This window comes from Gopherus flavomarginatus (assembly GCF_025201925.1).
Source record: "Gopherus flavomarginatus isolate rGopFla2 chromosome 13 unlocalized genomic scaffold, rGopFla2.mat.asm SUPER_13_unloc_1, whole genome shotgun sequence".
NCBI classification, from domain to species: domain Eukaryota; kingdom Metazoa; phylum Chordata; order Testudines; family Testudinidae; genus Gopherus; species Gopherus flavomarginatus.
In genome coordinates this window covers 1874812-1883944 of record NW_026114609.1, presented here as the reverse complement: position 1 = coordinate 1883944, position 9133 = coordinate 1874812, and the positions used below count along the sequence as shown (strand labels likewise).

General features: G+C 53.2%; 1 protein-coding gene across 1 annotated transcript in view; it reads right to left on the bottom strand.

Moving 5' to 3' along the window:
- Positions 1–9133, bottom strand: part of LOC127040993 (zinc finger protein 436-like) — a 563752-nt gene that overhangs the window by 49647 nt on the left and 504972 nt on the right. The window lies entirely within an intron of this gene.

Below are 9133 nucleotides of genomic sequence, written 5' to 3'. Positions count from 1 at the left end.
CCCCAACCCCTAGTCCTGACCCCCCAATACACTCCAAAGCTCCCGCAGAGCCATGTCTGAACATAGAGCCCCCCAACATCCCCATCCCCTAGTCCTGACCCCCCAATACACCCCAATGCTCCCACAGAGCCATATCTGAACATGGAGCCCCCCAACAACCCCAACCCCTAGTCCTGACCCCCCAATACACCCCAAAGCTCCCGCAGAGCCATATCTGAACATGGAGCCCCCAACATCCTCAACCCCTAGTCCTGACCACCCCAATACACCCCAAAGCTCCCGCAGAGCCATATCTGAACATGGAGCCCCCCAACAACCCCAACCCCTAGTCCTGACCCCCCAATACACCCCAAAGCTCCCGCAGAGCCATATCTGAACATGGAGCCCCCAACATCCCCAACCCCTAGTTCTGACCCCCCAATACACCCCAAGCTCCCCCACAGTCACCCCCCAGCCCGGCTCCGACACCCCAGATCCCTCCCCCCCCCGGCTCCCTCTCCCCCTCCCGGGCCCAGCCTGGGCTCCGAGCTCTGCAGCCGAGCCGCGCTCCGGGCCCCTCCTGCAGCTCCTGGCCCAGCCGCTCCCGGGCTCCGTCTCCCCGGCCCCGCAGCAGGGGCCGCTCCGCTCCGCCCGGGCCACTCGCCCCCCGCAGCCCCAGGCAGCCCCGCTGCGGCCGCGGGGAGCTCGGGGCGGCCCCTCCCGGCAGGGGCAGGGGCGTGTCCACCCCACGCGTGTCCCCGCCCCCTGGGCCCTGCCCGCCCCGCGCTGCCCCGCTGCCGGTGTAATGTGGGAATCTGGAGCGGTTACTGTTTCTGTCGTTACACCGGCACACAGGGGCGGGGCGGGACCGGGCGGGGGGGGGGGGGCAGGAAGGGGCGGCTCCTCCTCGGGCCTGGCCCTGCCCCCGCCCCCGGGCCCCTCGCAGGGGGGTTGGGACAGGCGGGGAAGCGGGGACCCCCCCCTCAGCCCAGAGGGGGCAGGAGAGGGGCTGGGGCTCCCCAGGGGAAAAGCAGGGGCAGGGGCTGGTGCTGCTGAACCATCAGCCCAAGGAGCCCCCGGCTGAGAATGCAGCGAGCACGTGTCAGTTCAGCGCTGGAGCTGGGACCCAGCACGTGTCAATCACCTGCCTCTAAAGCCTCTAAATCCCCTGGGAGATGGGGCCCAGCACGTGTCAATCACCTGCCTCTAAAGCCTCTAAATCCCCTGGGCACAGCTCACCAGGGCACCGCTTGGGAGCTACACTGGGAATAGATCCTGCAGGAAGCCCCTGTCCCAACAGCAGAGTGGTGCAGGGGGAGCGTGCTGGGCCCATAACCCAGAGATCAATGGATCGAAACTGTCCTTTGCTAGCTTGGGCTTTATTTACAGCCCTGGCAATAATCCAGTTGCCTGCAGTCTGCTCTGCAGAGAAAAGAACAAATTATCTCCCTGTTCACCCTTCCACAGTGATTAAAGGATGGAATAAAGCCCCTGCCACACAGAGTCCCCTCCTGGAAGGCGAGAGATGTGCAGTGACTGGGGCACCAGTTCAGGGTTGCTAGGTTTATGTAACGTTTGGTGATGCCCAGAATGGGTCCAAGTCCTGCCCTTCCCCCTTCCCCTCCCTCAACCTCTGCCTAAGGTGCTGGGAGGGAGTTTGGGTACATGAAGTGCAGGTTCTGGGATGGGCCAGGGAGGCGGTGGCAGGTTCTGGGAGGGAGTTTGGGTGCAGGATCTGGGCTGGGGCAGAGTGTTGGGGTGTGACACCTATCTTGGGCAGCTCCTGAAAGTGACTTGCATTCACATCTGGCAGCAACTTCTACATGGAGGAGGCTGGGGAGGATCTCCTGGGACCACTACCCACAGGCACCACCCCTGCAGCTCCCATTGCCGCAGTTCCAATGGCAGAGTTGGCGCTTGGGACTGGGGCAGCGTGTGAGAGACACACCCCACAGGGACGTGCCAGATGCTTCTGGGAGTGGTGCTCCTTGCAGAGCGAGGGTGGGCAGGAATCCGTTTTAGCCCCACTGTGCTGCTGGTAGTAGTGGCAGGAGCCCCCAGGGCCCGCTGATCTGACTTTCTGAGAGGGAAGCCACAGGAGTGGTCATGCACCCCTCATGAGCAGCTTTGGGGAGTCTTTTTGGGGCTCCTGGAGTAGGCGGCAGAGAGGTGCAGCCTCACCACTAAGTCTGTTTCCCTGGAAGAGAGAGGGGACTGTAGAGTGATCTCTCACCTCTGTGCAGCCAGGAGCCTCTGCTCCCCTCTACCATGCTGGAGCCTCCACATTTATTTATTGGCAAATAAAATTTGCAGAATTTTAAAATATTGTGCACAGAATTTTTATTTTTTTGGTGCAGAACCTCCTCAGGAGTGAAACTGATTCAGGGAACCTCCTTGGATTGTCACTGCTTGGTTAACCACTCAGCCACCACACCAATGCACAGAGAGTGCTACTGCTATGTGGGGGTGGGGGCTGGGGTCGGGTCATACACATTCAGACTGTACGCTCTCCCCGCTGCTGATTTCCCATTTAGGATATTAGCCGTTACTGACAAAGTTTGTCCACGTTCTTTTCTTTAGCTCATGCTGCTAGTTAGAAGGATCAGTATTGATTTTTTTTTCAAAAATACACAACCCCCTAAACCTGCTTTTAGCAATCAGAATAATTTAGTGTCACCTTATTTTTGCCTGCCCCAGTACAAAAGAAGAGGCTTTTGTGGGTTTCCTGACTCAGAGAATGAAAATGAATGTGTGTCGGGCCACACTGCTATGAATCGTTGTCGAGTGGAACCCATTGTTGGCACTGGTAGTGTAGACACAGCCTCAGACTCGGTGCTGGGGAGGGGAAGTATTGCCTCTAGAGTCACCCAGGGGTGGTGTGGGCTCGAGCGGGTTCTGTGTTGTGTTGTTAAAAAGGATCCCCAAGATATTGAACCCTGGGCCATGTTGCTGCTGACTCCAATTGGCAGAAGGGTCACAGAAAGAAGCAGGGGGAGGAGAGGAGCACCAATTAATTTATGCAATTATTCAGTGAGGCAGAGGCCTGGCAGGAAGGAACTACCTGTGCAAGCACCCTTGGCAGACAGGGGATCTGTGATGTCCTCGGCACTGGCGATACAGCCCAGGGATGGGGCAATAAATGGAGCGGGGAAGATTTGTGAGCTGGGAACTCCTCTCCCCGGATAGTTCCCCTGCAGGCCTGTTTCAGTGTCTCTCTTTGCTCTTTCCCTGTGTAACCCAGTCGTTCTCAAACTTTTTGAACTGGTGACCCCTTGCACAAAGCAAGGTGCCGAGTGCGACCCCCCCATCAATTCAAAACACATTTTTTCATATTTAACGTTATTTTAAATGCTTAATTTATAACCTGATTCTTTAAAATGAGTTTAACTTTTCTCACCGCTTTTAAATTAGGCCTAGAACACACTTCGATTGAATTATTGTTATAAGCAGAAAAGGGTTTTTAAAATAGTTACTGTTCAGTACTGGGGGTGTGAAGACATTTGTCAATATCACTTTTCACAGCAGAATTTGCTCCATTGCCACCTTCATTTCTGCTGCCTGCAGAGCTGGGCGGTTTGTGACCCCCCACATAATAACCTCACCCCCTCCCACGAGGGGCTGTAATCCCCAGTCTGAGAACTCCTGGGCTGCCCCCTTCCCGCTCTGGCTGGGACACTTGACCCCTGTCCCATTCCCAGGGGGCTTGTGTTCTCCTGGAGCTTCATCGGCTGCTCCTGAGGGGAGCCAGAGCCGGGGGGGGGGGGGGGAGATGTCAGTGAGGCCAGCCATACTGGGAGCCACAGACACAAGGGGGCAGAGATGGGCTGAGGAGGGGCCTCTTGTGGAGAGTCACTTTCCTGCCCGCCCCCAGTGCTCGCCCCCCCCCCACTTCCCCGATCCCCTGGGGCCTGCCTTAATTCAGACAGTCCCTTTCCCATCATATCCCCAGCACATCAGTGATTGCGATAGCAGGGGGCAGGTTTTCTCTGAGGCACTGAGCTTTGCCAGGGGGCTGGTGGCTCCTTTCTTTCCTCACCCTGGAGTAAACTCAGCTTTTTATTCCATCCTTGATGTTTCATGGAATAACAACAGCAGCATGAAGAAAGTGGTGGGCACAGCGGGTCTCAGGGGAGGTGCAGAGAGGTGCAAGCGGTGGGCTTGGCTGGGCTGGGCTGGGCAGGGCAGGGGAGGTGCAGAGAGCTGTGGGTGGTGGGCAGTGCAGGTCAGGGGAGGGGCAGAGAGGTGTGGGTGGCAGGCAGGACAGGTGTGAGGGAGGGGCAGAGAGGTGCGAGTAGTGGACAGTGCAGGTCTCAGGGGAGGGGCGGAGAGGTGCGAGTAGTGGACAGTGCAGGTCTCAGGGGAGGGGCAGAGAGGTGTGGGTGGTGGGCAGGACAGGGGACAAAGAGGTGTGGGTGGTGGGCAGGACAGGGGACAAAGAGGTGCGGGTGGTGGGCAGACTTTGGGGCAGAGGGTGTAGAGGCACGAGCAGCAGGCAGGAGGCCTCAGGTGAGGAGAGGAGCAAGCAAGAGGCTGTCATAAACAGATAGCTAAGGGTTAATGTCTCTTTCACCTGAAGCACCTGACCAGAGGACCAATCAGAAAACCGGATTTTTTTCAACTCTGGGTGGAGGGAAGTTTGTGTCTGAGTCTTTTGTCTGTCTGCCTGCTTTCTCTGAGCTTTGGAGAAGTAGTTTCTACTTTCTAGTCTTCTGTTTCTAAGTGTAAGGACAAAGAGATCAGATAGTAAGTTATATGGTTTCTTTTCTTTGGTATTTGCATGAATATAAGTGCTGGAGTGCTTTGATTTGTATTCTTTTTGAATAAGGCTGTTTATTCAATATTCTTTTAAGCAATCGACCCTGTATTTTATCACCTTAATACAGAGAGACCATTTGTATGTATTTTTCCTTTCTTTTTTATATAAAGCTTTCTTTTAAGACCTGTTGAAGTTTTCTTTACTGGGAAATTTCAGGGAAATTGAGTCTGTACTCACCAGGGAATTGGTGGGAGGAAGAAATCGGGGAGATCTGTGTGTTGAATTTGCTAGCCTGATTTTGCATTCCCTCTGGGGGAATAGGAAAGTGCTTTTGGTTTCCAGGACTGGGAACGGAGAGGAGGAGTCACTCTGTTTGGATTCACAGAGCTTGTGTCTGTGTATCTCTCCAGGAGCACCTGGAGGGGGGAAGGGGAAAAGGATTATTTCCCTTGGTTGTGAGACTCAAGGGATTTGGGTCTTGGGGTCCCCAGGGAAGGTTTTTCAGGGGGACCAGAGTGCCCCAAAACACTCTAATTTTTTGGGTGGTGGCAGCAGGTACCAGGTCCAAGCTGGTAACTAAGCTTGGAGGTTTTCATGCTAACCCCCATATTTTGGACGCTAAGGTCCAAATCTGGGACTAAGGTTAGGACATGGTGTAGCAGCGGTTGGGATATAGACAGAATCCAGAAGCCAGTAGGAATATTATATTTTTCTTTTCTCTGCTAAGGGCTTTTTAGCAGAGAGAAACAGTTTGGTTTTAAAAGGGAACCAGAGAGAATTTTTTTTTTCTGCTCTCTCTGGCAGTCTGTGGCTTGCATGTTAAGCAAGAAGCCATTACCAGACTGTTAAGGGTCTTTTGTCACACAATAGCACTCCCATTGAGAGTCATTACCAGCACTATATATATGCAAATAAAGTGGTTTTTCAGGTTTACTTAACATTGAAGATTAGCTAAAGGCACTGTTGCTAGGCAGACTCCAGGAGGCAACAGAGCCTGCAGTTCAGAAGATAAACACCGGAGGGCACCCCAACACAAGAAAACAGGAACCATGACTTCTAAGGCAAAAATTGAGGCCGAAGAACAAATCAAAGAAGCTGAACACAGGCGAGAGATGGAAAAACACAAACAGGAACTAGAAATAAAGCAAAAAGAGATGGAGCTGAAAGAAAAGGAAGAAAGCATCAAACTGGCAGCCTTCCAAAGAGAACAGGCAGCCAAAGAGGCAGCACACAAAAGAAAACTAGAAGAAGAAGAGGTGGCCCACCGCCGAGAAATGGAAAAACAACAAAAAGAGAATGAAGAGAAGGAAAAACAGAGAAAACATGAACTGGAGTTGGCAAAAGCTGGGCTGCATGTGCCAGCCAACCCTAACAACCCGGCGCCAATTATTGCTCCACAGCACCGGAAATTTCCCACCTACAAGGCAGGTGATGACACCGAGGCCTTCTTGGAAAATTTTGAAAGAGCCTGTCTTGGGTACAGCATCCCCGAAGACCAGTACATGGTAGAATTAAGGTCACAGCTCAGTGGACCTTTAGCAGAGGTGGCAGCTGAAATGCCTAAGCAGCAAATGAATGACTATAAACTTTTTCAAACCAAGGCCAGATACCGAATGGGGATAACCCCAGATCATGCCCGTCGGCGCTTCAGAACCCAAAAGTGGAAACCAGAGGTGTCATTTCCCAAACACGCCTACTACATTGCAAAAAACTATGAGGCCTGGATAACAGGAAACAACGTTCAAACCTTGGAAGAACTGCACCTCCTCATACAAATGGAGCAGTTCTTGGATGGTGTTCCTGAAGACATCACACGGTACATACAAGATGGAAAACCCAAAGATCTCGCTGAGGCGGGGGAGATTGTAGCCAAATGGATGGAACTGGCAGAAAGCAAGAAAGCTACTGTCAAGGGGAACGATTACCCCAGGGGGCACACAGACCATAAACCCTACAACCGAGGACAGCCAAAGACCCCACATACCACCCAAGTAAAGCCACAGACACCCTACCCTTCCACCTCACCAGTCTCCAGTAACTCACCTCGGCCCAGTGACCCATCAGATGGAAGATGCTTTAAGTGTAATGAACTGGGACATATCAAGGCCAACTGTCCCAAGAACGCCATGCGAGTGCAATTCATTACACCACCATCACACCAAAGATCCCCAGGCCCAGATGCCTCTCAAATACCCTTGGAGCGAAGGGAAAATTTGAGAGTGGGCGGAAAGAAGGTTACTGCGTGGAGAGACACGGGGGCACAAGTGTCAGCTATCCACCAATCCTTCGTTGACCCAAAATTCATCAACCCAAATGCCAAAGTTACAATTTACCCCTTCATGTCACAAGCTGTAGACTTGCCTACAGCTCAACTGCCTGTCCAGTACAAAGGCTGGTCAGGAATGTGGACTTTTGCAGTCTATGACAATTATCCTATCCCCATGCTACTGGGGGAAGACTTGGCCAACCAGGTGAGGCGGGCCAAGAGAGTGGGAATGATTACACGTAGCCAAACCAGGCAAGCTTCCAGACCCATTCCTGTTCCTGAACCGTCCACAGACGCCCCGTCTGGGTTACCAGAGACCCAGACAGAGGTAGTGGATCCAGATTCCATGCCAACCACTGAAACAGCCACAGCACCTCCAGTCCCAGGCCCGGAACTGGAACAGCAACCAGCACCAGCGATTGCAACCCCATCTTCAAACTCAACGCCAGTGGGCGCCAGCAAGCCACAACTGGCAGAAGCAACAGACAGCCATACCCAAAAGGCTCAGCCAGAGCCTAAAATACCCTCAGGTGCACCAGCGGAGAGCGGTTCACCAGCAACGGAAACAACCCCATCACCTACATCGCTTCCTGAGGGACCAAGCCCAAGTCCACAGTCTGAGGAAGAACTGGTGACCCCAGCCTCAAGGGAACAGTTCCAGACTGAGCAGGAAGCAGATGACAGCCTTCAGAAAGCGTGGGCGGCGGCACGGAGCACCCCACCGCCTCTCAGCGCTTCTAATCGATCCCGGTTTGTTATAGACCAAGGACTTTTATACAAGGAAATTCTTTCTGGTGGACACCGGGAATAATGGCAGCCGCAAAAACAGTTGGTGGTTCCAACTAAGTACTGGGGGAAGCTCTTAAGCTTAGCCCATGATCATCCCAGTGGCCATGCTGGGGTGAACAGAACCAAAGACCGGTTGGGGAAGTCCTTCCACTGGGAGGGGATGGGCAAGGACGTTGCCAAGTATGTCCGGTCTTGTGAGGTATGCCAAAGAGTGGGAAAGCCTCAAGACCAGGTCAAGGCCCCTCTCCAGCCACTCCCCATAATTGAGGTCCCATTTCAGCGAGTAGCTGTGGATATTCTGGGCCCTTTCCCAAAAAAGACGCCCAGAGGAAAGCAGTACGTACTGACTTTAGTGGACTTTGCTACCCGATGGCCAGAAGCAGTCGCTCTAGGCAACACCAGGGCTAACACTGTGTGCCTGGCCCTAACAGACATCTTTGCCAGGGTAGGTTGGCCCTCTGACATCCTTACAGATTCAGGGTCTAATTTCCTGGCAGGGACCATGGAAAAACTGTGGGAAACTCATGGGGTGAATCACTTAGTTGCCACCCCGTACCACCATCAAACCAATGGCCTGGTGGAAAGGTTCAATGAAACTTTTGGGGCCATGATACAAAAATTCATCAACGAATTCTCCAATAATTGGGACCTAGTGTTGCAGCAGTTGCTGTTTGCCTACAGGGCTGTACCACATCCCAGTTTAGGGTTTTCACCATTTAAACTTGTGTATGGTCACGAGGTTAAGGGGCCATTACAGTTGGTGAAGCAGCAATGGGAGGGGTTTACGCCTTCTCCAGGAACTAACATTCTGGACTTTGTAAGCAACCTACAAAGCACCCTCCGACACTCTTTAGCCCTTGCTAGAGAGAACCTAAAGGATGCTCAAGAAGAGCAAAAGGCCTGGTATGACAGACATGCCAGAGAACGTTCCTTCAAGGTAGGAGACCAGGTTATGGTCTTGAAGGCGCAACAGGCCCATAAGATGGAAGCATCATGGGAAGGGCCATTCACGGTCCAAGAGCGCCTGGGAGCTGTAAACTACCTCATAGCATTTCCCAATTCCTCACTAAAGCCTAAAGTGTACCATGTTAATTCTCTCAAGCCTTTCTATTCCAGAGACTTACAGGTTTGTCAGTTTACAGTCCAGGGAGATGATGCTGAGTGGCCTGACGGTGTCTACTACGACGGGAAAAAAGACGGTGGCGTGGAAGAGGTGAACCTCTCAACCACCCTGGAACGTCTGCAGCGGCGACAAATCAAGCAGCTGTGCGGACTAGCTTCTAGGGAGCTTCCAGCGCTCACGTCCAGCCTCCCCACATGAAAGAGTCATGGGCCACCTGTTC